This window comes from Castanea sativa, chromosome 12 (assembly GCF_040712315.1).
Source record: "Castanea sativa cultivar Marrone di Chiusa Pesio chromosome 12, ASM4071231v1".
NCBI classification, from domain to species: Eukaryota; Viridiplantae; Streptophyta; class Magnoliopsida; order Fagales; family Fagaceae; genus Castanea; species Castanea sativa.
This window is the reverse complement of record NC_134024.1, coordinates 1808403-1835942: the sequence shown is the minus strand read 5'-3', so window position 1 is coordinate 1835942 and position 27540 is coordinate 1808403. Positions and strand designations below refer to the sequence as shown.

Genomic DNA, 27540 nt, shown 5'->3' with positions numbered 1-27540 from the left:
TCTTATTTGTCATAATTACATTAATGTTGTCAGTGGCTTAAAACAATGAATTATTCTGTGTCACTTGATGATCAAGGAACGAAGTAAGCTTAAACAATTGAAACCCATACTGATGATTTTTGTCCCCTACCGAAACATTATTCAAGCAGGTGATAATCCTCAGTAGCTTTCTCGGGATCAAAGGACGGACCACAGAGCATACCACCCCGTTGAGGGAAGTAAATAAATGTGATTGGAAGTGTACACACGATCATCATCATACCCATTAGAGAAATGCTAGTTTGCTTTGAGAATTTAGAGCCTGAAAACAATAATAGCTGTGTCACCACTGCCCCCACAGTCCCTCCACTTCCGGTCATACCGAAACAATAATAGATTTATGGCATGCTGTAGATGTTAATGGTTTAATCCTTGCATGATGTTGGAGTTTCGAGTTTCATGGCAGATGTAGGAGCTGATTGGCTTCAATTACTAGCAAGTTTAATCTTTGATGCTCAATGTAGCACTGAAATATCATTTTGTTGTATTTGCCTATTAGAAGATGGTATGGATCCTCATTTTGGGGTTGGGTATGGATTCTCAACATATTTGTTAGGGTCAGCCGTATGTATTCTTTGCCTCCATTCTACTCTATCTAAAGTCATATTATATGTTACTCTCTTAATGACATATCCTTTTTTATTACTTCTAGTAATGTGATTTTTAATCTTCCTCTACCTTTTTTGTTTCCTCAACTTTGATAAACTAACTATTTCTTACTGATGCATTAGTTCCTCTACCTTATTTGATGACTAGGGACCTTATCAATTGAGCTAATTAGAACCCACATTAGATTCTATAAGCTAAAAATTCCTCATAGTATGCTGGTACATTACCTGAAAAATTCTCTATGCTTACCTGTGCAAGAGCCTTGCTTTTGTTTGATATGGCCTATACATATTAATCCAGGTTTGCTTGCTTGATGAGTGGGAGAATAGTGTGGTAGGAGTCCCTTTAAGATAACTCATTCTGCTGTATGTCTGGAATAAAAAAGCATATATGTGTGTGTGTGTGTTTGTGTTGTTTAACACAAATTCACTAGTCATGCTTAGGAAAAAAAAGGAGAGAAATAATCATGGTGCTTCCAAATTCATGAAAAGATTGATATTTCTCCCTGTTATTCTCTGCAAATTTACGATCAAACAACTGCATTGCTTGCTTAATAGCCTTAACACTTCTTTATATATTTATATTCATTTCGTTCCTTCTTTAATGTACTTCATGAGCATTAGCACATCAAGGTCAGGTATACATCTTGATGACATTCTGGTGCTCTTGTTTCTACAGAGCTAGCTGCCTCGGTCCCTCGCACTTAGATAGTGGGCAATAGCGATTATTTTCGTTTTCGAGTGAGGGATTCTCTTGCCATAGAAGCATCTTTCTTGCAGGTGATGTTTTTAGACTTCTTAGTTAGTTTAATAATAAGCTTTTCCCTTCATGTTCATCCTGGATTGCTGGATATCTTTCAGAAACTACAGACATAGGGAAAAAATGCTGATAGTATCTGTTGATAGTGATTGGTTTAAGCCGGATGATTGTTATTTGTTGAGTTGGCAGCTAATCTAAATGATTTTCTCTATTAATTGAATCACTTCTTGAATATACATTTACAGCAAGAAGAAGACTTGCTCTCTAGTTGGTGGAAGAATATGCAGAATGTAGTGAATGTCCAAGAGGACGACCCAGCTCTAGTAAGGTGGATAAGCAACAAAGTTGATCTTCTTTGGAGGGTGCTCGATCAGCCCAACTATATGAAGTTGAAGAAGAGAGAGTTGGTGTCCCTGTAAAGGGAGGACTCTATGAGCTATCTTTAAAAAAAAATTGTTTCTGCTTTAAGATATTCTATCTTTCGAGACATATATATAGTTTCAGTAAGCAATCTATCTTAATAGTTTTCTTTTTCTGGTGACTTCTTCTTTGAAAATTCCATTTTGAATTGAGACATCTACTAAATTTGATGCATATATTTTTTCTTTGATCAATGTAGATGAGAACTTAATAGAATGATTAAAAAAGAGGAAAAGATTGTCCGAGTCTTTAATTTCTTAGCCCTCAGTGAAGAAAATTGAAGACCTACAGAAGGGATCCTATAGAAAATCAGAAAAAACCAATTCAGGTCTAATGCTTTGTTAACATTTGAGAAACCATGTTGCTCTTGGGGAAAATGGCAAAAACGGAGGGGGAAAGGGAATGAAAATCATGCAGAAGATTGTTTTACCTAATGTTATGTCAGTGTGCCTACCTTATGATATGTCAGTGTGCTTTTTAGATGACAAAGGCTTTATTTACTTGACCTGTATCTTATTTGGTGATAGTCGTCACTTTTGAGCTCAATTGAACTTTAATCTACAATTTAAACCCTCATAAATCTCTGCAGAGGTGGAGACTCATCAATCTCACAAGTCAGCACAAAAAAATTGTTTTGGGCTCATGCTTAGAGGAAGGTGGTTGACTGAAGTGACCAAGGCCGTCTTTTGTAACACTGTTTTGAGTACAGAGTGACCTTTTTAATTCATAATTGAAATCAAATTTGGGTTTGTGTAATTATTTCATTAGCAATCATCAAAGAGGTATATAGTGGAGATCTATTAGATGCCAATGAGAAGAGAGGACTGATATATTTTTAGCTTATTCGTTTATTTGGCTAGGTAAAGCTTTTTAAAGCCTAAGCTTTTTAGGTATAGTTGTAAATTTACGTAGCTCTCACATTCACCACTTTGAGGCCATGATGATATTATACGAGCATTTTGTTTGGGATAGGTTAGGAAGCAACCCTTGAACCTGTTGATTGGTTGCCTTGGGCTACCTTTATACATTTTACTAAATTAAGTACCTGCTCCCAACTGCAGTTTTGTTTTTTAATTGGTGGGTTTGGGTGGGGTTAGGACAGGGGCAATAGGGTTCATCAGGTCACCATATTCTTCAGAGGTGTGTGCAGTTACATATTTTTAAATGAGCTTTGTCTGGACCCATTCTTAGCAATGGAGAATTGTGGTGGTTTCCGCTGTTATATTAGTTGTATTTTCTATTTTGGTCTGTCCAGTTCAAACTTTAAAATTGGTGTGATAGGCTTCCATAATGCCAACTGTCTATGGCAAGGTTCACAACAGGATCCTCGCAAGAACCATTGGCCGTCCCTCAACTCTGAGTGTGAATTGTTTCTTATATAATTTGTAGCATCCACCGGCCTCCCCCGAACTCTGAATCTAATTTTGTTTCGTATATTATTTGTTGGTAATTATAGACAATTACCGGAAATCATATATCTTCTTTGATCCTTTTGTTAATTTTACAATTTTGATGTATTTATTTTAGTGTCTGAAAAATTTCTTAGAAATGATATTCTATGGTTTTATAGGCATTTTGAAGAACTTTGTCGTTTTTGTTTTACTTAAATCATTGTTTGTAAAAGTGAAATTACAATATTTATTCAGGTAGATTTAGTGAAAAGACATTGTTTCCCTGTTTATTGGAATGGAGAAAATCAGCGTGTTTTAAGAGGTCATTGGTTGGCCTTGATTGGCTTCCACTTCATGAAGACACAGCTGAACAACTGGAGATTGCATATCGTAGCCAGGTTTGCTACAATACTGGGTTTTAACATTTTGGATTATTACGTCTTTTGACTACGAGGATTTTATATGTATTCTATTCGTTACTACTAGTTGTCTGTTATATTCAAGCATGTATATGAACGACACTAGAGTAAGAAAATTTGAAGTTTACGTGGATGTTGAAGATTGTGTTTTCTTCTTTAAGCCTAAAGAGTACATAATTTCAGGTCCATGGTATAGCTTTCAGTTGTTGCAGTCTGCATATTCCTTTTTAAAGATTTTTAAAATTTTAAAATGTTGAAAGTTAATATAAGATCCTTGCACCCTTTGTTTTAGCGGAGATTCGAGCATTTGTTTGTTTTTATTTTTATTTTTTTTTATCTTGTTTATTGAGTTATAAACAGATGACAAAATGAATTTCTTGTATCCAGGTTTGGCACCATCGAACATTTCAACCGTCGGGTCTTTTTGCAGCTCGAATTGATTTGCAAGGCTCTACCCCAGTATGTGTATTGTTTTTGTAAAGCAAGAGTCCCATTTAACTCATTGTTAATATCTGTTGCATGAATACATCTTGGGGCTGTTCTTGTAGTGGTTGTTGCATGCACTTTTTACTGGAGAAGACGATACTTGGGAGGCTTGGCTCAATGTTGATGCTTCTGGTTTTTCTGGTGTAATGGGTTTTAGTGGAAGTGGAATTAAGATAAGGCGTGGCTATTCCCCATCTCACTCACCAAAACCTACCCAGGTTTCTAAATTTTCTCCTCTTTAGTTTTGTAGAAACTTTATAGCCTTCCTTTTTATTTCCTGTTATATGTTTGTACAACATATATGGCTTATGCCAATGGTCTTTGGACTCATTCCTCCTTGAAAATAAGGGTGGAGGGTTCCTGTATGGGGGTGTGAGTTGTGTTCATACTTTACATACAAACACAGACATCAGCGAACACCCCCCCCCCCCCCCAAACACACACACACACACACACACACACACACAAACAAAAGGAAAAACCCCCACATATGTTATGCTTGTATGCATGTATATGGGAACAGTTGTTTCCATTTATATAAGGGCTGCCTCCCCCTCCTTTATCTCCTTTAACAATCATTTGATCTTCCCCCTCTATTTCTCTTTAGGATGAATTACGTCAGCAAAAGGAGGAGGAAATGGATGATTACTGTTCACAGGTATGCACCATAGCATTCTTCTTGTTATGAGTTTGTTCGTTTTTTTTAATGCACTTTGTTTGTAATATTTGTATGTTTGTCCCTATATTTTTCCCCCCTTTTCTAATTTAGACATGTTGTCTTCATTAAAACTCTAAAGAATCTTGTAACGGTTTTGATATTACAAATATGAGGTGTGGGAGGATAAATATATGAGTGATATCTTTTAAGTAGTCTTAAGCATTTCCTCAGTTCAATGGACAACAGTTTTTTTTATTTTTTATGCGTATGGACAACGAATTGGGTGTGGTGTTACCGTGGTAGCTAAGCAACTAGTGTTTTGTTTCTAACTAAAGAAACTGTGCATGTTTATAGTTAATGTGATTAGATGTTGAACACAATTTTTAAACCTGTGGGCGGCATATCTAATAATTTGGGCCATCCAACGTAACATAAAGTTATGTGGCCAGAACCTTATAATCAACTTACATTTTGGCTATTAGATAGTTTCGTCTGTATTTTTCCACAATTGTTGCATAAAATTATAATTTTAAGAGATATTTTAAGAGATAATTCTAAGAGATAATTTGGAACAACTTACATCTTGGGCTTAATTTGTTCTACAGCATATTTGGAGGGCTGTTTGTATTGTCTCTTTAATTTGAAGATAAGGTCTGTTTCAATTATTTAAAGCAACTTCAAATTAGAAAGCCAAATATTTGATTATGGCAGTACACCATGCTTGATGTTTTTTATTCGTAGATGGCCTGATCTTCGCTGTAATGGAGCTGATTGAACTTCTTGTTTATGCTAGGCTCGAGCTCCACTTGAACACTTCAACTTAAGCTCTAGCTAGGTTCAGTCACCATTTAGGGGCCCATGTCACCCAAGGGAATTTGGTTAAGCATTTTTTCTTCCAGTATTTATCTGTTTTTATAGAAAGTGTCACCCCCCTATTATCTGCTCTTGGTCAATGTGGGTCACATAAGTAGGGCAGGGATTAGGTTAAGCACAGAAGTTTTAAGAATCAGAGGATAGAACCTCGCTCAGGTACTTCATATTTTTTTGGGGGTATATGGGAAGGTAGTTTGAGAGCTCCCACAATTTTACATCTTTGCATGATTCTAACCCGATCAGGAAAGAGTAAGATTGAATTAGCCATTCCTTAGCAGGTTTAAGTGGACCTTGTGATCACTTGAGCTAATGGGTTTCCTTGGGCTTTCAGTGTCACTTTCTAATCTGGGGCTTGCTTCTGACTATTTATGTCCTTCGAAAAGAGCAGGTTCATAAGTGAAGTTGTACTATGTTCGAGTTTGACCTGCTTTTATTGAGCTTGGGATTTGCATTTTTTTTTATATGAAATGAGACCAGCTGAGCATCAGTTGTTTGCAAATGGCTTGACTCAGTTGCAGCCTTCAATAACTCTTCTGTGATAGACAAAAAGGGAAAAGATAACATTATTTATTTATATTTATTTTCTCTGTTTCAACTTTTCCTTTCTTCTTTTGGATCCATGGTATGGCAACCATGTCCAAAGACATGTTCCATGCAAATGTTACCAGCTTGTTTTGTTGAGAAAGGTGTGTTAAGGGACAAGTCCATATGCATAACTAGATTTCCTGTATTGGACCTAGAAACTCATCTTCCTCTTTAGTATTCAACACAATAAACTACCATATCATTTAAATGATCTTTGTCTGACTGAAATTGTTCTAGGTACCTGTTCAACACTTAGTTTTTATGATTCATGGTATTGGTCAAAGGTTGGAGAAGTCTAATTTGGTTGATGATGTTACTAATTTTCGCCATGTCACATCAAGTCTTGCTGAACGGCACCTTACTTCACACCAACGTGGCACTCAGAGAGTCCTTTTCATCCCATGCCAGGTAAATGCTGCCAATTTATTTTGTGGATATTTTTTTGGTTACATGAATAAAGAATTCCTAGGCATTTAGTTTCCTGTGATATTGACAAGATCAAGCTTTGTTTATTTGAGGAAAATAGGATATAGAAAATATGAATGTGTGGATGAGGTTGGACAAGCTATTTGTTATGGTGATAACTATCTTCCTCCTTTCCTTTTTTTTTTTTTTCAAATTCTTTTTATTGGTAATTTAAAACCCTATGGGTTTTGAATTCACAAACTCACCCTCCACCCATTCTTGTGGAGGAGGATGTGCAATTTGAGCCAAAGCTGTTCAATTTCTCTCTCTCTTTCTTTCTTTCTTTCTTTGGTGGGTAAATGTGAGATTATCGTAATGTTTAGACTATATTGAATCAGTCACGTAATTTGAGATGAATGGGGAGTGAATGTGCTTATAATCTTCTCAAATTGATATGCCATTCAAACGGTGGAAGCACTCTCCTTCAACTTAGAGCATTATAGCACATTTATCATCAAATTATAAGGGGTTTCTTAAGCTGCAAATTCTATTATAGGTCACTTGTTACTGCTCTGTAGTATTCTACAATCTGTCTTGGGCATTGTGTTTCCATTGTAGAGATTTATGCCATTAACAGATTCACCATTAGTTGTCTACTTTCATAGAGATGGCTATGCAATTAGCAGAAAACATGGTCCCTAAATATTTAAGCTATTCCTGAAAGGAAAACAAATTGATTCATTGATTGTAGCAAACATTGATAACAATGGTCCTAGCAATCTATTCGTGTGAGCATGTTTATACCATTTTCTGAAATATAGAAGCAACGTAAGAAGTAGATTGAAGCTGAAAGTATTTTTGGGTTTGCTTTTAAAAAAATCTTTGGAGGACAGAATTTGCAATGTTTTAAAGCAAGAAAAATTCTTTAAATAAAGTTGTTAGCAGGATAGTACCCTATGTTAAGTGGTGCAAGTTGTAAGGAATTCAAATTGTTTTCAAAAAGGATAATGGTTCTTCTGTCTCCTTTTTTGAAAGATTTGAGTGCTTGGGTTGGGGTGTATATCTTGTTAATTGGAGTTTTTGGTGTTTGTATGTACTCTAACTAACTTGATGGGATTTGTATTCTAGTGGAGAAAGGGTTTGAAGCTTAGTGGTGAAGCTGCAGTTGACAAAATTACTTTAGATGGAGTTCGAGGTTTGCGTGTCACGTTGAGTGCAACTGTTCATGATGTCTTATACTACATGAGCCCCATTTATTGTCAGGATATAATTGACTCGGTATGGCTCTTGCATACTCTTGTAGTCATTTATGTTTCTATTTTTTAGTTCTTTATGTATAATTAGGTTGAATCTATTTAATTTCTGTAAAATCATCACTTATTGGAAAAAGGATTTTTTCAACTCCACACTTCTAACTGTCCATCCATTTTATAATATTCTGTTGGAGATATCATGTTCACTGTTGGCAATTCTTAAGCATCTTCATAATACATATTTTATTAGGGACACTTTATTTCTATTAATCTGTCTATATCATAGGAATTTTTCTCCTTCCAGTGGGGGGTAAATAGGAATTCATGTACTGAGTTAAGTTGTTGGAGGCTTAATTCTTTTGTACATTAATATTCTAAAACAGTACAAGTAAGGTTAATTCATAAGTATATTAATACATAGGTACATTAACTCAGTTCTTTGCTTCCTTTTAATTGTTGGGGGGATTTCATTATATGGAAATAATGAAACTCTAATGTTGCTACATAAGCTTTTGAAAGCCTACAATTTTTTCATTGTCATTATTCTAATATATATATTTTTTTTGAATTTAAATTCTACAAACCTTCTTTATTTACATCCTCTGTTAAAATCTTGCCACATCATATTTTCTTGAAATAGTATAATATAGTTCTATATAGAGAGACCATACTAATAAATGCCTATTAATAGCTACCATAAATATAAAATTTCATAGTTAGTGAAGAGAGAGAGAGAGAGACAATTAACATTTTGTTTTATTTTTCTCTGCATTACATGGGTTATTGACTAGTTCTTTTATTAAAAGGAAGGTTTGTGTACATCATCATACATCAAGAACTAAAATACCATGATAAACAACTGTTGGGGTTTACCTAAAAAAAAAAACCCTACTGTTTGGGCAGTTATTCTTATTTAAGTAGTGGGAGAGGAGGAAATTTCATTCCATGAAAATAATGAAACATTACCTATAAAAAAAAATGAAAAAATCGAAACTTTATATTCCTTTATTAGACTATTAAGGAAGGTTGGTCTACATTATCATACAGCAAGTTCTACAATACCATGATAAACAAATGTTCGGGCTTCCTTAAAATAACAACACCACCAAAGCTGTAGTCCCAAAAAAACTGTTTGGGAAATTATTCTCTATTTAAGAAGTGGGACAGTGATCAGATTAAGATCCAATCAATTTAAGAATATTCATGATATTCTAACATCCAAGTGTCAAATGGGTATCAATTGCACCATATGACTGTAGGTAAACAAGATTAGAAAGAACTGGCTGGTGCAGCATAAAGCTGATGCAATACCAGTCATGACGAGGCAGATTTACAGTAAAGAACCAGATTATAGCAAAAGGTAGGGAGAGGTATAAGAGTTTGGGTCTCCAGGATCTAGAGGCACAAGAGATTTTTTAAGTCTTAAATTTCAGATATCATATGAAAAAAGAAAAAAAAAACTGTGTTCATAAGGCGCTTAGAAGACAAATAAACAGGTTTTTTTTTTTTCCCGATAAACAGATTCATATCAGCCTTGTAGGATTTTTTTGGGTAAAAGGTGTACACTGAAGATGTGCTCTGGGTTTGCTCTCATAGGAATTAGGTTATGATCAATGAGAGGATCATCAGAGGATTTTTATGCATACATATGTATACATATGCAACAGTTGTAAGGGATTTGCTGATCATAGTTACTGATTAAGGAATTCTTCATGCATTACCTTTTGTTGGAGATATCTTGAGCATATAAGATCACATTGATTTGTATTCTTTTTTGAAATGACATTAATAGATATATTTGTATTAAATATTTTATAACTATTTATTTTCGTCCTCAGCAACTTCAGCTGTTGCTTTGAAAAAGTAAATTTTTTAATTAGTAGTGACCAACTCAAGCTATTAAGGACATTGGAGGTAACAGCATGATTAGTGCTTGAATTGATAAAAATACTTCCTCCTCCAGGTATCCATCCAATTAAATCGGTTATACTTGAAGTTTCTGAAGAGGAATCCAGGCTATGATGGAAAGGTTTGCAGCGGAATGCATCCCTGGTTTTTCTAATTTTTAAAATGAAATATAAGTTATGTACATTGAATGATATGAATCATGCTAACATTTATATAGGTTTCAATATATGGGCATTCGTTGGGAAGTGTCCTTTCCTATGATATTCTCTGTCATCAGGAGAATTTATCCTCCCCATTTCCAATGGAATGGATGTACAAAGAACATGCTAGAAATGAAGAATCATCTCCTGATGTGAACAACCAGTCTTCTCTGTGTGACTCTTTGACAAAGCTGGAGGATAAAGATTTCACGGTTGTTAATGAAACTAAGGACAGGGTGGATCACTTTGAGGACAAGATTACTTCACAAACAGATTTAGATGCTGAAAATGAGGAAGGAGATACTGAAGATTCCTCAATAATCGTGGGTCCTATCACTTCAGATTTAGACGAACTTACTGCAAAGGCTATGGACTCCAAGCAACCAGGTGGTGAGAAAGATGTTGATGAATTACTTTGTGATTCTAGTGACATACTTTCTCAGAAGAGGGATGCCTTGAGTGAAACTATGAACATGGATTCTGGCATCCAGATTGAGGGTTTGGAGAAAATGACTGAGGACATGTGTGAAGATGAAGGCAATAAAAACAAAGCAATCAAATTGCTGAAGAAAGAGGTGTGACTATAAAAAATGATCATTTTTCTTCATGGGTTTCTATGGAACCTTTTGTATAACATGTAATATTTGCTGCTTCAGATTGATTCGTTAAAGACCAAAATAGTGGAATTGGAAAAGCAATGTGGCGGTGGAGATACAAGGTTGCATCAAGGTGACCTCCAATCTTCACATAAAATTTTCCCCCCTTTTTTTTTGTTTATGTCTGAGTTTTGATGTGTAAAATATACAGGAACTAAGGAGGATCTTACAACTATTCAAGAGCAACACATAGATGAGAAGCTGCCATCTGGGCAAGATGATGCACCAATGAATTACACCCCATATATTAAGTACACGAAGCTTGAATTTAAGGTAAAGAAGCGAGATTTCTGGATCCTTTATTGTGCAATTTCTTTGTTCCTTTTTGCATAATGGAGTACCTTGTTCTTTACTTTATCTAGTGCTTGTGGATTTTCAAAAGTAAATGCTTGCATCTCTGAAGAAGAATGAAATTGGTTCTATGTTTAGTTGCAAATCAGATCTGCTCATATTTTGGAATGGGTATATTTTCTCATATGACTAAAATCTTTTACATCAGGTTGACACATTCTTTGCAGTTGGATCGCCTCTTGGAGTATTCCTCGCCCTTCGAAATATTCGCATTGGCATTGGTAAGAGTTAATATGCATATGGATTTAAGACCCTGTATGTGTATGGGTGCATGAATATCCTTTTTACTAAGAATGTTGATATCTCACTGAAATCTTCCAAAGTTCTTAAATGGTTATAATTATCTTATGATTAATTAGTCTAGATATTTAGTTTGTACTGATAGTATAACTTTCTTTTCTAGTATGAGTTAAAGTGTTTAACATCATGTGTTTATACTTCCATGTAAAATTTCTGCTTTTTTAGAGACTAAAATGTAACTGAACTTGATGCTCAAAGTTTCTAATCAATGTTCATTCAAATACTTATTTGTGGACAAGAGCTTCCGTATTTCTTAATTTTGAGTTGGGCTCTGACTATTTTTTTACTTTATTTAAATGTAATCTACCTGATAAATATGCAGAGGTCTGTGCGGAAAGTTAGTTATCTATAAATGAGTTTGTGGTTTGTGTTCTCCTAGTAATGGGCATAGGTTTGTTCAGGATTTGGTGAATTTTGGTAGGTGTCAGTCTTTTCTCTTGGGGTTGCTAATTTGCTTTGTAGCTTTAGGCTGTGTCTTTTTCTTTAGTTTTGAATTTCTGTCACTCTTTTATAAAATTAAGTAGTTTCAGATACGTGTTCCAGATTTAATGACTTGCTGTTCGTCTTCATCCCAGGAAAAGGAAAGGAATATTGGGAAGAAGAAAATATAAGTGAAGAGATGCCAGCCTGTCGGCAAATGTTTAACATTTTTCACCCGTTTGATCCTGTGGCATACAGGTCAGTCATAATTCCTCTATTACATTGATGTTTATCGTTTTTGTTTTGTTTTCATTTGCTTAGTAGACATTGTATTTTGTTAGAATTGGGTGTATGAAGGGCCGGATGTGGTTTCAACCAGTTAGTTTTTCTTTCCTCTTCTTGATTTTGTTGGTGGATTGATTTCTGTGTGCTAGTTTCTGGTTCCATTTTTATTGATTTATTCATCATTATTTGATTCCTCTTGCATACTTAGATGTGTACTTGGGTTGCAACTTGCAACCTTCCAATGAACTTATTTGGTAAGTACTTTTAATTAGATCTGCGTAAAAGATGTAGTGTTGATGGCTAGAGAGGAGAGAATATAAAAAGATTGTGTGAGCTTAACTCTAGAGTGGCTGCTTTCTCTTTTATATATCATTTATGAAGTAAAATTACAAGTTTTCTCGTATTGAATATTAACAAAAGAAAAGAGAAAATGGTGCATGTAAGGCATTGCATTGCTTACTTTTAAGGGAAAATGATGTAAGCAAGACATATATATAAGTGTGCTATTTAATAACTTTTAACTCGACTGCTGGAAATGGAGAAGGGCCCTCTTTCCTCCTCAACTCTCTTGCTCTTTCTACAAACTGATACAAACGCACGCACACCTACCCCTTTTTTACTTTGCATAAACATACACATCAAACCATGGTGGTATAAATCAGCTATAAGTTTTGTTATAATTGTTACCATTTTTCCCTTTTATATTATTTATTTGAATTTGGTAATCTATGGCAACATTACAACACATTAAAGAATATTTTTTGAAATTTCTTACAGAATAGAACCACTTGTCTGCAAAGAATACACCAATAAACGGCCTGTTCTTATACCTTACCACAAGGGTGGAAGGCGGTTGCATATTGGATTCCAGGTACGGCTCTTTAACAACACATAAATGTGGATTAAAGTCTCGTTCTCTCCCTGTTTTTAATATGCTCATGGTCTGTGGTGTAGGAATTTACTGAAGATTTGGCAACTCGTTCTCATGCAATCATGGATCATCTACACTCCATAAGGGTGGGCTCTATTAACCGTTCCAAAGTGAATATATCTCTCTAATTTCTTACATGCAAGAGTTTTATTTTTCAGATATAGAACTTAAAGAATGAGTCTAATATGCAAGTCCTGTGTCATAATTGGCATGTGATTCCATTCTTCTTTGAGAGTTCTCGATGCAGAATGGATTTTCATGAATAATAAATAAAAGGGAAAAAAAATCCTAGAACTTCACCATCTAAGGGTGCTTAGAATCACCACCAACTTGTAGAGAAAACTCTAACTCAAATTTATTTATTTACTTATTCAAATTGAACTGTCTCAAACTATTCTTAGAATCTCTTTTTAATAGGCTTCAAGGCTTACATCACGTTACAATTACATCCCATGAAATCCTCAACAAAATTAAAGCCAAATTTAGGGTATGTTTAGATACCGCTTATTTTGCTGATACTAAAAACTTATTGCTGAAAGTACTGTAGATAAAGATAAAAGTTAGTTGAAATAGTACAGTGGGGCCTATGAATAGTATCAAAAAGTGCAGTGGAGGCTATGAATAGTAGCAAAAATAAGCTGAATAGTAAAATAATTTTAATTTTTAATCGGTTCCCAAATGCACACTTAAAATTCAAAATTCAAAAATGAAAACTTATTTTGCTGATACTGAAAACTTATTGCTGAAAGTATTGTAGATAAAGGTAAAAGTTAGTTGAAATAGTACAGTGGGGTCTATGAATAGTACCAAAAAGTGCAATAGAGCTCATGAATAGTAGCAAAAATAAGCTGAATAGTAAAATAATTTTAATTTTTAATTGGTTCCCAAACGCACACTTAAAATTCAAAATTTAAAAATGAAATCTTGTATCTTAAATAAGAAAAATATATGTAATAAATAAATGTTAGAATTATGGTTAAATGATTAAATTAACTATTTCTAACATCTTAAGCTTTTGGAGAATTAGTAATTCAACATGGTATTAGAGAAGGAGGTCCTAAGTTTGATTGTTGTCTCCGCTCTACCTCTTATTTAAAATTTTAAAATCTCGTATGTTGGGTCCCATTTATCAAGGGGGATTCTAAGCCCACATGTGAAGGGGAGTATTAGAATTATGATTAAATTCATCATTTCCTAATAGCTTAAACTTTAGGAGAATCAGTAACTTGACAATAAACTTTGAATAAATTTGATTGTGCTCTCTACATCACTTCTTTTTAACAGGGTCACTAGATCTTTACACACATTCTTTAACTTCTTTTCTAAGCTTTATGTCAGCCACAAGTTTTAATTTCAAATGCGTAGTAGCATTACATTCTGAAGAGCTGTAAGATAATATAACTTCCTTGATTACAAATTAATAGTGGAAGATAAAGAATATTGTAGTAGATATGTGGCTATGGCTTGGAGATGCTCCCTTCTGCTTCAAAATTTTTTGTTAACATCTTAATTGTTGTCTGAAACTTTGGTTTTATTTCTCTTGGTGATTGATCAGCACCTGCCTTTTGACCAAGTTTTCTATCCTTTGTGCCTGCTTTGAGCAAGCAGATTGTAGGTGATCATATGGTTTCGCTTTAGACATATTACTAGGTTAATTACAGTTTAGGGTGCATTAAGGAAATAGGTTAAACGGTTCTTGTACATGAAGTTGGCAGAGAGGAGTCAGAAAAGGGCTCATAAAGGAGCTGACAACATTTTGAGTGGGGCTTCAAAAAGAATCTAGATATGGAAAGCTTTGGGTGGGGGAAGGTTGCTTTGGTTTAACCTTCCCTTTGCATTTTTCTTTTTCTTTTTAATATCAATAACTGGGATTATAATTCCCAACTTATTAGTGGGGAATCAAATGTCTCTTTGAAGGTACGTGAGATTGAAAATGAAATAGAGTATTCTTTAGTAATTTTAAAGGGGCATGTGCCTGGGGCCGGGGTTTCATTTCTTTGAAATTGTGGCTATGCTATTTGGTGAAATTTAAAGGTGGATTTGCCAATGAGCTGTGCCTCAATTGGCACTTCCTTGCCCCTTAGAATGGGGTGGACAGATTTTGAAATCCACTAGACGCACGTATAACTTGCCGCCTATAAAAATAAAGTTGGAGTTTGAGCTCTTGAATCTGTTGGTTTCAAGTACAATGGCACTTGTACACCACTTGTTATAAATTTAAATCTGGAAGAAATGCCTTAATCTGGGAATACAACTCTTATATACTTATGTATGTGACTTTTAAATGGTTTATTTTTGCTAAATAGTTACAAGTAAACATTCGTCCTCTTCTAATCCTAGAAGTTGAAATATTTTCCAAATTAATCTTAGGATTGTCACATATGCTAAAGCTTCTACTTGATTGGTGGGTTCGATTTTGGCTTGACCCATAATTTAGCATGGCCATTGTCAGGTTCCCATTTCTCTCAACTTTGAATGAAGTAGTGTGTATGTGCATCCAAATTGACTACACTGGTTGGGCTGGTTTCCAGTTTGGGAGGATAGAATGCTTGCACAATAAGTAATCATGTAAACATAAATAATCACGTATCGTTTCTGTTTATGATTAACTGTTCTCGTATTCATTTATAGTACTAAGTGACGTTGAGCTTCAGTAGGGCCCCTCAATCGCTCTGTTACATTTTACCATATTATATGTGTGTGGTGTTTGATTTTTACTCATGCAAGATGTTAAGTTCTAAGCTGTATGCTGTTTAAACAGGTCAAAGTACTCACAGTTTGCCAATCCAGAAGCAGGGATAGCCTAGAAGGTAACATAATCTTTCACCCTTCTGTTTTGCATTACTTTTCCTGTTTCCCCCCTTTCATTGTTACTTCATATTCTCCTCCTGTTCATAAATGTAAGGAGGATTGGGGGAATATATCTTAACAGAGTGGTCCTCTTCCAAGTATCTACATCAACCCCCACCCCCCTTTCCCCAGGCCCCTGCTTTTTTTACAAATAAGAAACAAGAAAAACAGAGAAAAATAAATCAAACTGTTGCCCCACGACCAAAAAATAATTTTGATACTATAATCCAGCTCCACTGAGTGGTGGCTCAAACTAATCGGTATTTATTATGGAAATCCATTTTTTGCTATTTAAGCCTATCTACGGTTGTGTGGAGAAGTATTTTAATCAATCTTATATTCTTTGATCTATATTATTAATACGTGTAAAAATTATAATGTTTATATTGCAGAAGAGGGAGAGGATTCCCAAGAAAAAGAGGGGAGATCATATGGTTCTCTTATGATTCGGAGATTAACTGGAAGTGAAGAAGGACGGATTGATTACATGCTTCAAGTGCGTTGTTTTACCAATTTGATGCTAAATCTTACAACCATGTACATGGTCATGCACATGCACATACTGATACTGCACATATATTTCTAATGATAACTGGGATTAGCATCTTGCATTTGTTACTTGTTAGAAGTCATTAAAAATGGATAAGGTAGTACCAGTTCAACATACAAGGACCTAATCTGATCATTGGAGCAGCTTTCTTGCTAGATTCTTTGTATGTATCCCCACCTTGTTGCATGCTAATCTTAAAACAAGGATATGGACATGGTGCTGTGTACCCAGCTCATGTAGGTCTTACACATGGCAGCATTAAGATAAATGCCATGATGTGAATGTTAAGAGGGTTCAGATAGATGACTCACAACATAAGGAAAATCAAATGAGGAGTTGAGATATTGATGCAAAGATTGGCATTGCATCAATCAAGGATAAGATGCGGGAGTCACCTCAGATGGTTCATTATGTGTAATGAAGATCTACAGATGCACTAGTTTAAAAAAGTTGATACAAGTGGAAGGAATGTTAAGAGTAAGCCGGTAAGGGGATTAAAAAAATACGTGGGTAGTTGTAAGAAGATTTCCAAAGAGTTAGAAAAGAACATGACTTTTGAAGTGTTGAAGTGGAAAAAGACTCATGTAACTGATATCAATGTTGTGATTAAGATTAAGTTGAACTTGAGTTGTATTTGCATGTTGAAATATGTTTTTCCAATAATAGTTTGATGTTGTTCATGCAGGATAAAACATTTGAGCATCCATACTTACAAGCCCTTGGAGCACATACGTAAGTACCCGCTTTCTACTTTATAAAAAAAGTCATTTTATACACAATTTTGGTTCTGTCAAGTATTTTTTGTTATTGGGCAAGTACTCACTCTCTACATTGTGTGCAACTATTATCATCTGCCTCCCATCATTAACTTCTCGTTTGAACATTTGGCACAAAATGTTCATGCAATTAGCATGTAATGATTAATGTATCTGATCCCACCAAACCATGTTTAAGCAACAACTATCACTATGATTCTTCTTATGTGTTTACATTTATTGGCCTTTTTTGCATTTTTTCAAGCTATCCTATTTGGTTTTTGTCTTATAATCTGTTTATGCTAACCATAAGGTTTTCACAATGTCAATGATTACTATATACTTGCAGTTGCTAAAAAGTTTTTCTTTTTTCATTTCTCTTTCTTATTCTTACACCACAAAAGGGTTAAAATATTTTAACAAAATGTCGGATTGAGTTTAGGATATTTATGTTCTCAGAAATTTTTTTTTTTTTTTCATCTGTTCGTAATCATTTGATAAATTACACTAATCTTTTTCATCTGTTTGTAATTGTTACATTACTGATTGTCCTAAAAGCTTAAGCTATTAGGATATGGTAGATTTAATCATTTAACCATATACTTCTAACACTCTCCCTCACTTGTGAGCCGAAACTACCTTTTAATAGGTGAGACCCAACACATGAGAATTTAAATCGGAGGTAGAATGGAGGAGACAGAGATCAAACTCAGGACGTCCCGCTCTGATACCATGTTAAATTACCGATTGTCCCAAAAGATTAAGCTATTAGGATATGATAAATTTAATCATTTAACCATATACTTCTAATAGTAATCTTGTTTTATGACTAAAGAAACTGAATTAACAACAGAACTATAAAGAACAGACGCAGCACCGGCTTGAATTAATAACATGAGTACAACAGCAAAATCCGTAGGCAACAAAAATTGTCGCAAATCCATAATTTTAGTCAGAAAGAGATTAAGTTGCAGAATTGGAGAAAAAGATTAGGGAAAATTACATTTTACACCATATATTTCTGGGGTTCTTTCAAATCAAACCCAATAATTATGGTTTCAAAATAAATCCTATAATTTCAAAAGTTTTAATTTAAATCGTGAAGTTTAAGATTGTTACAAATTAAACCTTATAGTTTTGTTAGTTTCAAATTGAATTTTGGACTTTTAAAATCATATCACTTCAAACTCTGGGCCTCTTGAGTTTGATTTGGGGGTTTGATTTTGGGGTTTAAAAATTTAATAGTTCTCTTCTCTTTTATCCCCATTCTTTGTAGTGGGGAATATAATAACAGACAAGTAACTTGAGCCTGCTTGTTGTGTTGCTTTTGTACCTTGATTTTCTTTTAATATGTGAATCTTGGCATACAGAAACTATTGGAGGGATCATGATACCGCTCTTTTCATATTAAAACACTTGTATCGAGATATACCTGAAGACCCCAACTCACCTGCGGAATCTAGTGGGGGCAACTCAAAGAAGAAAGTAGTTCCACAGGCTGGTCTGATCAAAGAGAGACTGTTGATGAAGAACTTCCATTAACATTCTCTGACACAGTTATGGTTAGAAATTTTTCAAGAAAAGCCAAGAAGATTTGGAGGAAGCGCTGATGATAGCAGCAATATTCAAATTCTTGCTGCACGCCTTTAGATGCATCATGCAAGTGCAATTGATGACAATGGAAGCAATTTTTGTTATTATCATATCACAGCATTCTGGGCCAAATTATCTCATACTTTTAACATTGCAGAAAGTCCTGAAATTTATGATTGTGTCATGCTGCAATGGGAATGATAGTCAAAGTTACAAGGAAAAGGATATGCCATTGTCCACACCAGGGCTCACCCTAGAAATGTTGATTGAGAATGAGGGGAGTGGGTTAGTTGTGCTATGTAGCAGAGTAGCAGTTGGTTAAATGGAAGTATACTTGAAACTAATCCCTATGGGATTTAGGTGAAATCAAATGGACATATACAAATAGTGTATAGTGTTGTTCAAAAAAACATTTAGACAGTGACACACAATAGAATGATATAGAAAGGTGTTAATGGAACTCTCTCTCTCTCTCTCTCTCTCTCTCTCTCTCTTTGGGTGATGAGAATTGCAAAAGATGGTGTAAATTTGTAGCCTTATTGTATAAAATTACTCCTTTTGTGGTGGTTTTTTGAGCTATCAAATGGAAAACTGTTGTGGTGTGTAATTTTAAAAATCAATTCACTATATTGAAATACTATTTAATCATATTGATATTTTGCTACAAGCCAACGGATTGATAAATAAGGTTGAGCAAATTGTTGCTTAAGATGAGTGGCAGCTAGTAGTGGTATAAATCCTGGCTACGAACCCACCATGGCCAATTTGTGCATTACAAAATCATTGCAAAGAGATCTAGTCATGGGAATAACATCCATGGTTCAAATGAAAAAAAAAAAGGTTTATTATCATTCCAAAAATGTACTATTATAATGTTGTCAAACCCTCCAACATGGGCGTCCTACTGACAAACTGAAAATCTTTTTGCTAAACCTCCCTACTCTAGCTAACAGCAATAGTTAATACCTACACTTAGAGTGTGTTTGGATACCGTTTATTTTGTTGAAAACTGAAAATACTGTAGCAAAATAATTTTTTAATTGTAAATAGTGCAGTAGGACCCATTTTTAATAAAAGTTTTGTTGAAAAAAGAGGTTTGTGAGTCCCGTGAACAGTGCATGGGACCCACTAGAACTCAAAAAAAAAAAAAAGCGTGAAACGCTAGATGTGGATGTGGACGCAGTATCCAAACGCAGGCTTAATACAAACTCCCTCCTAACACTAAAAACATCTTGCTAATATTGATTGATATGTAAGGTTCGTATTTAAGACTTAAATACAATTCTTGAGATATTGTAAAATGTGTCATCTTCTTTTGATAACAATTAAATTTAATCATGTAACTAGATTCTCAAAAAAAAAAAAAAAAAAAAAAAATCAACGGTCTAACTTAGTCTTCTTGAAGAGATGGAAAGGTATAGTTTGAACATGGAGGAACATCCACACTGTCACGAAATCTTCATACTCACATAGACTATGATTTTGGCAAAACATGTTCCACCCTTCCTTGAGAACATAAACCCTGGACTCCCAAAGTTTGAACGTTATTGAGTATTCCTTGCCTTTTATGTCATACATAATGACAGGAATTCCATTATCAAGAACTTCGTTCTTGTTTAGCAATGGTAACAGAGTTTTCGACATCTAGTTTGTTTAGGGATAGATTGCTTTGGTCACCCCTTACATAACTGAATGTCAATTGCTTCTCAAAAGGCTTAGAGCATGCTCCTATAAGGCTGTTGAGGCGTGGGAATGCGGTGGAAAATCCGGGGGCTTGCAGGAATAGGCTTTCATGGACAAGGTTAATAACCACGGTTTTCTTCGGAAACATTGAATGGGTTCTGGCTTGCTAGTATTATTTGCTACATGTTGCTTATGCCTAATTCTTTGGTTTTTTATTTCATGCAAAGCTAAGGCAAATTTCTCATCTGGCAATTGACATGCTTTATGTGAAGAAGAATCATGGCAGCTTTGTCTTCCTCTCATTGAATTTGTGAAGGAAGTCATTGCCATTAACATATCCACTCAACCTTATTTTCCCCATAATTTAATTTCAGTATCTAAGTTTATATGAGGAAAGGAGTACGTCTACAAGACTAATATAGTAATAGGATGAAAAAGGGTTCATCAAACTATTATTCAAATTGTGTGCTCACTATTGTATCCATGAAAAAAATTTGTGGGTTCTCCAAAAATATTATTTAGTTCGTTTCAACAATTTTGCTATGAAGAGTGGCGGTAGGGTGTTAAATAATTTTTAGATAAAATGGAAACTTTATTTTATTATTATCATCAATCATAAGATGTACAAAGTTGCAAGAGCATAATTGTTTATGAAAATAGAAAATAGAGGTGTGAATGCATTGGAATAGGTTGGATTTTGATTTGTGTTTTTTTAAAAGCCAACAATTTTACATGTTGAGAAATGTTCAACACAACCTGCTTCATAGGGAACATGTAGGGTTGGGTTGGGTCGTTAGAACCATTTTGTCAGGCCTATTAAAAATTTTGGTTTTCATTCACCAATTTAAACCCATTTTTTTAATAAATAATTACAATTTCATCTAAAATAAATCTCAAAATACTAAGACAGTCCAAACTAACAAATTTAAAGCAAGTTATAAAGTCTAAAATAAATTAAATTTTTTTATAGGTATATAAAATCTAAAATAATTTAAATTAAAGATTTATACATATATATTTTTTTAAATATTAATTAATAGTGCGATTGGATCGGGTTATTTGGATTGAAATTTTTGTCAACTTTTGAACCTGATCCAACTTAAGTTTCAAAAAAATAAGGACCAAACCCTTCAATCCACAAAAAAAAAAAAAAAAAAAACCCTGATGTTGGTTTGGATCAAGTTCATCAAGTTATTGAAGAAAATTAAACAAAAGAACTATAAAATTTAGAAACAATAGAAAACAATTCATACGGATGTTAATGGTTTACACAAAATAAATTACATACAAATTACAACACAAAAGATGAGCAAATCCACCGTTGAACCAATGGCAATCTTCCAACAAACTGCCACAAAGGCATCTTGGAGTTCAAACTTTTACATTTATTACAAACAACTAAGAAACAAAGTCTTGAGTATTAATTTATTGAACAATAACCAAAATACCCAAACAATACTTAGAATTGGAGCTCCAAACGAAACATAATCCTTTTGAAGCAAACAAGGCAAACTCATAACCTTCAGCATCATTCTGTCACAAGTAAAATAAAATTAAAAAAAAAAAAAAAAACAGAGATATGGCTTATTAAAACTGACAAATTCATGTTCCAAACCACAAATAATAAGACATCATAGCCAAACCAAATCTATGAAACCTCTATACATACAATTGAAAATCACAAGCAAGATTAGGATTATTGACATGCATGGAGGACACATAATGAAAAAACCCAGAAAAAGTCAGTGTAAAATAAGTCACAATCTTGTATCTTCCAATCACACATCATTCATAAAGGACTTTCCTGGAACATATCGTGGGCATTACTCACATACAGAACACGCCTACAAACACACATTCACACATGCATACACATCAAAAGACATATTAAAAATAGTATTTTGACACAGGATCCAAAAGCTAATTCATTCTATTTCAAAGAATTTGATGTGTTTATCAGTTTATGCCAAGATGGTAACTGAATCAAACTCCAAGCAATCATGCAATAGCAAGCATTGTTAGGCATGAACATGGTTACTTATTTATCATGTTAGAAACCATTAGTTTCAAAAACTTAAGCTATTACAAAGTGGATAAATAATATAAGTCAAGCATACATAAATTTGTTAGTGAAATAACTTAGATGAAGCAAAGCTTTTTTTTTTTGGGGGGTGGGGGAGGGGGTTAGATGAAAGATAGAAATGAATGCGATAACCATGCATGAAAAAAGATAAAAAGAAGAAGAAAAACACAAAGAATTGAGAACCTACCTTCATGAAACATTCCCGAATTACTACCAGATGTAGATTTTTGGGATGCACCGCAACACTGAATAACAAAGAGTAACTTATGAGTTATGTCTAAGAGTATGATAACAAATTCAAATAGATATTGCTAACTTAGGTAACACAAAGTATCAAGTTGCAATTCCAATCACATAAAAGAAGACATAAACAAAATTGTTCAAAATGTATTAATTGGAAATTATGACTTGGATCACTCATTTCTCTTCATGAGCTTATGACAACCTAACAATAAGGAATGTAGTAAAAATACAGTTTAAAGCAAGAGAGATTTGCTACCCAAAAGAAGAATTGGAAAAACAAAGAAAAATTGGCAATCTCATTAAGAATTTATATTTTTTAACTAGGACTCAAGAACCATAGGTTAATGGCCAAGATGCATCAATAAAGGGAAAGTAATTGAATTGTGATCATACTTATCAGAAAATAAATAAACCTTAATCACATCTCATTCATATAGAAATTGCGAACTTAAGAGCATAGTGTTGCAGACTAGCAATTTGAGCACTTAAGAGTTAAAACATCCTATTATCAATGGCAAAAAAATAAAAATAAAAAGAAGAAGCTATTATTAATCAATATATTCATGATGACTAGTTCTCAAATTATATAAGAAGTAAAGTATGCACTTAGAAGTTTGAAACACAAATATTTATATATAAACAAATCACAAGCTAACATGTGGCTTACTAAAACGGACCAATATGTGGACCAAACCACAAAAAAAGACATCATAACCAAACCAAATCTAAGAAACCTTTGTACATAGAATTGAAAATTATATGCAAGCCTAGGATAATCAACACCCATGAAAGACGCATAATGAAAAATCCACTAAAAATTGTGGGGTTAAATAAGTCAAAATCTTGTATCTTCCAATCACACAACACCCATAGAGGACTTTCCTCAAACATATGGTGGGCTTGACATACCCACAAACAGAATACACCCAAATACATTTATATAGACAGCATCTTAATTCAGGCCCAGAAACTAATTTTATCTATTGCGAGGATTTTATTTTATTTTATTTTATTTTTCTATGCCAAGATGGAAGATAAAACAAACTCCAAGCAATCAAGCAATAGCTAGCATGATCCTGCCGAGGGTAAAAAAACAGAGATACGATTAAGTACAATTAATCGTTAGAATGGATTACTTATTTATTTATGATGTCAGAAACCATTACTTCAAAGAAATAGCTTAAATGATAAAATGAATGCAACCATTCATTTAAAGGTTAAAAGTGGAAGAAAAATAGATTGAACTAAGAAGTTACCTTCGTGAAACATTCTGAATTACTACCAGATGTATAGCTTTGGGATGTGCTGCACTTTTGGAAAATCCTCGTTGCCAATGCGATTTTCAAGTTCCATTGAGACAGATTCCAAATCTAGTTGTTGGAGATTTTGAAGGTATTCAATGCCCTTGGGCACTGTCTTTAACTCCATGCAATTGCAAATATATAGGAATTTTAGCTTTGGCATCACCCCCTTTTCTATTATTAACTCATTCAATTGAGGAAAATTATAAATGCTCAATCTTGTAAGCTTAAGAAAGCTTGTATTGAAACATAGCTGTTTTCCAACATAGGCATTAGTAAGTACAAGACGTGCCAAATTGGGCAAAGCAGCGATGTGAGGAAGTAGATCTTCTTCCAGTCTCGACCAACGCAACTGCAAATATGTGAGGCTTTGAAGTGAACGAAACCACTTTGGCACCTTCTCTAGTTTTCCAGTCAAAAAAACCTTTTGAAGGTTGGAAGGAGGAGACGAGAGTACATCCATTCGGAGAGTGTCCTCCTCATTAGCTACCTTTATAGACATGTTCCTAAGACGTGTCATGTTTTGAATTGAGATACATAAATCCGTCTCATTTGCTGCCTTCACATTTGAAATACCGAATGTGGTTAATTGGGTCATGCTCCGAATTTTTCTTATCAAGTCATCATTTGCTGCAATAGAACACACAGATCGCAAATTCTTTAATCTAGGCGATATTTGATGGTGCTTGCATCCCTATAGAATGTATGCAATCATTCCAATTTCTAGTGTAGCGAAACATAATTAGATGACGCAAGTTTTGCAACTTTCCTATTCCAAGAGGAAGGGCCTCTATTTGTGTATCCACAATGTCCAAGGTTTGAAGATTAAGGAGCTGCTCTATGGAATTTGGGAGCCTCTTTAGTAAAGTTCCCCTTAAATTCAAGTATCTTAAGTTGAATAATTTGAATACTTCCTCAGGCAATTCATCAATAGGGGCATCCTCCAAATCTAAAACCCTTAACATTTTACCTCCTGAAGGCAATGTTTTCAACGACTTGTTAAAAACAAGAAAAGAACGGAGCTTTGACGTACCCGTAAATGATTTGATTTCCCCATTGGTTTTGTGAATTGAAATGCGGCGAGCTTTGCATTCTTTCATCTCTTCTCCTCCACCATGTACAGCACCAAACTTTTCTTTGATTGATATTGATAGAGCAAGCTCCCGTAGAAGATCATGCATTTTACATCTCTTTGGCCTTCCAAATTCATTCCTCTCAACAACTTGAAGCATATTCCGAAAAGTGAGTTCTACCAGATAGTTGTCTGCTTCATCTTCTAGAGTGGACCCTTCATTTAGTTCTACAAATCCTTCAGCCATCCATAGCTTAATAAGTCTTTTTCTGCTAATCACATGATCTTCTGGGAAAAGAGAGCAATATAAGAAACAATGCTTCAACTGATATGGTAAATCGTTGAAACTAAGCAACAAAACGCTCCTCACTCCTTCTAGCTTAGGATTGTTACTTGGACTCCAATTCGCGTTGCTCTTAATTTCATTCCATTGAGACATATTCTTGAAGTACATTAGACTGCCCAAAGATGCAATTGCAAGTGGTAGGCCTTCGCATTTTCCCACAAGTTCTTCAGCAAAAGATTTAAGCTCCAATGGACATCTTCCATTGGGACAGTTTGTGAATGCTCTCTTGCAAAAGAGTTCCCAGGCCTCTTCATTTTGCAGCAATTGAATATAATGAACATGATGTTTACCTCCCAAATGATAGCAAGCTACATCTTCTTTTCGAGTTGTAAGAATGATTCTACTCCCGATACAACTATCTCGAAGTGATACCTTTATTTCATCCAAGAGGTTTGTGTCCCAAACATCATCTAGGACAAGAAGATACCTTTTCTTCTCTAAATAATTTACCAATGTTTTTACTAACAATCTATAGTTCATGGAATTCAAGTCTGCTTGTATTGTTTCCTTCCTTGACTCATGGAATTCCTTAATCAAGCTCCTCAATACGTCTTCTAATTCATATGCTTGGGAAATTGTGAACCATGAACAACAGTCAAAATGTTTCTTTACATCATCATTGTTGTAGATGTTGGCAGCTAGTGTGGTCTTGCCCGAACCTCCCATCCCAACTATCGAAATGACAGTCTGATGTGGTTCTCCATCCATCAACCAATCCATTATCGATTGCCTTTTCTTTTCAATCTTTACAAGTTTGTCTTCTGTAAAAAAAAGAGATGATTCCGCATGACGGACCACCCATTTCTGATTATCTTTAGAGCTAGTTCCCTCTATATGATCGATACCATATCTTTGGTTTCTCTCTGGTATGGCACCCCTGATTTTCCCATTAATTTTTTGTATCTTGGTGGCTGTTTGACGCCTCACCCAGAGATTTTTTGGAAAGTAAATGGTGTGGTGAAGGATCCAAGAAGATCGACCCCCAATTCGTTGGCGATTCATGTGATACATGAAGTTGTCAATAATGTCTTCAACATCATACGCCATGTCTCTCACATTTGCCACCCAAGTTCTCTCGCCTTCACTCCCTACTCCCTTCCTATCAGCATCTGCTAAGAACGATCGCATGCTTATCAACTCATCTTTGATATCCTCAATTGCATCACAAGCCCCCCATAACAAAGACGCTTCATTTGAAAGGATTGAAATGATAGTTTCAGTCAAGAGTTCCACTACAGCCTGATCCATTTTTAGGCTCCCTTTCTTCAATTATATCACATCCAAAGAGAAAGAGAATGCCATGCTTTGACTTGTTGCTTGCCAGTCCTAGGAGACCTGCACAAAAAAAGAAATAAGAATAGAGGTGAGAAACATAATGCATGAAAGTATTCTAATTCTCAAAAAGTGTCCCAATACGTCAGTTAAGTTAAAGAATGATTTTTTTTGGGGGGGGGGGGGATAAGTGGTGTAGATACAGTGATTTTTGTATTTATTTAAATTAAACATTGATCGTTCTTCTTATCTAAATTAAACAGTAAGAAATATTTCTATTTGTCACTGGCAACATTTTCATTTTTTTTAAAGACACTAACAATATATTTTTTTTAAACAGAGCATTTCAATAATTAAAATATCATCATTTCCACATGGTTTGTCTTTATGCCACCATGTGTTGTCTAACATGTGATTTGTACATTAAACAGAACACTAAAAGGATGTGATTCGTGAACTTTTTTAAAAAAAAATACAAAAAGAGGAGGATGTGTACATTAGTCTTTACATTAGAATTTTTTTATTGCATAATAATGGTAAGGCCGTAAGGGAAGGCGGGGTAGCAATAAATGTTTATAAAGTAAAGATTTAAAAAGTGAGATTCTCAACAAACAAAAAAAAAAAGATTTAAGGACTAAAATGAAATAACGTTAAATTTTTTTTTTTTTTTGAGAAATAATGTTAATTTGATAAAAGAATTAAAAATTATACTATAATTTATGGACCAAATTTTGACTATTTTTTTTTTAAATTTCTTTTGAAACAAAATAATTGAGTCTTTCTAAAATATCATTCTTATCTCATTACGAAATTTAAAACTTTTAAACAAATTATTACAAGATAA

At 34.3% G+C, this 27540-nt stretch overlaps 2 pseudogenes; one reads left to right on the top strand and one right to left on the bottom strand.

Annotated features, from left to right (window-relative positions):
- The first annotated feature begins 1260 nt into the window (after nt 1-1260).
- LOC142619446 (phospholipase SGR2-like) lies at nt 1261-19261 on the top strand (annotated as a pseudogene).
- A 2518-nt stretch (nt 19262-21779) lies between these two features.
- On the bottom strand, nt 21780-26675 carry LOC142620998 (disease resistance protein RPM1-like; annotated as a pseudogene).
- Between the last annotated feature and the right edge of the window lie 865 nt (nt 26676-27540).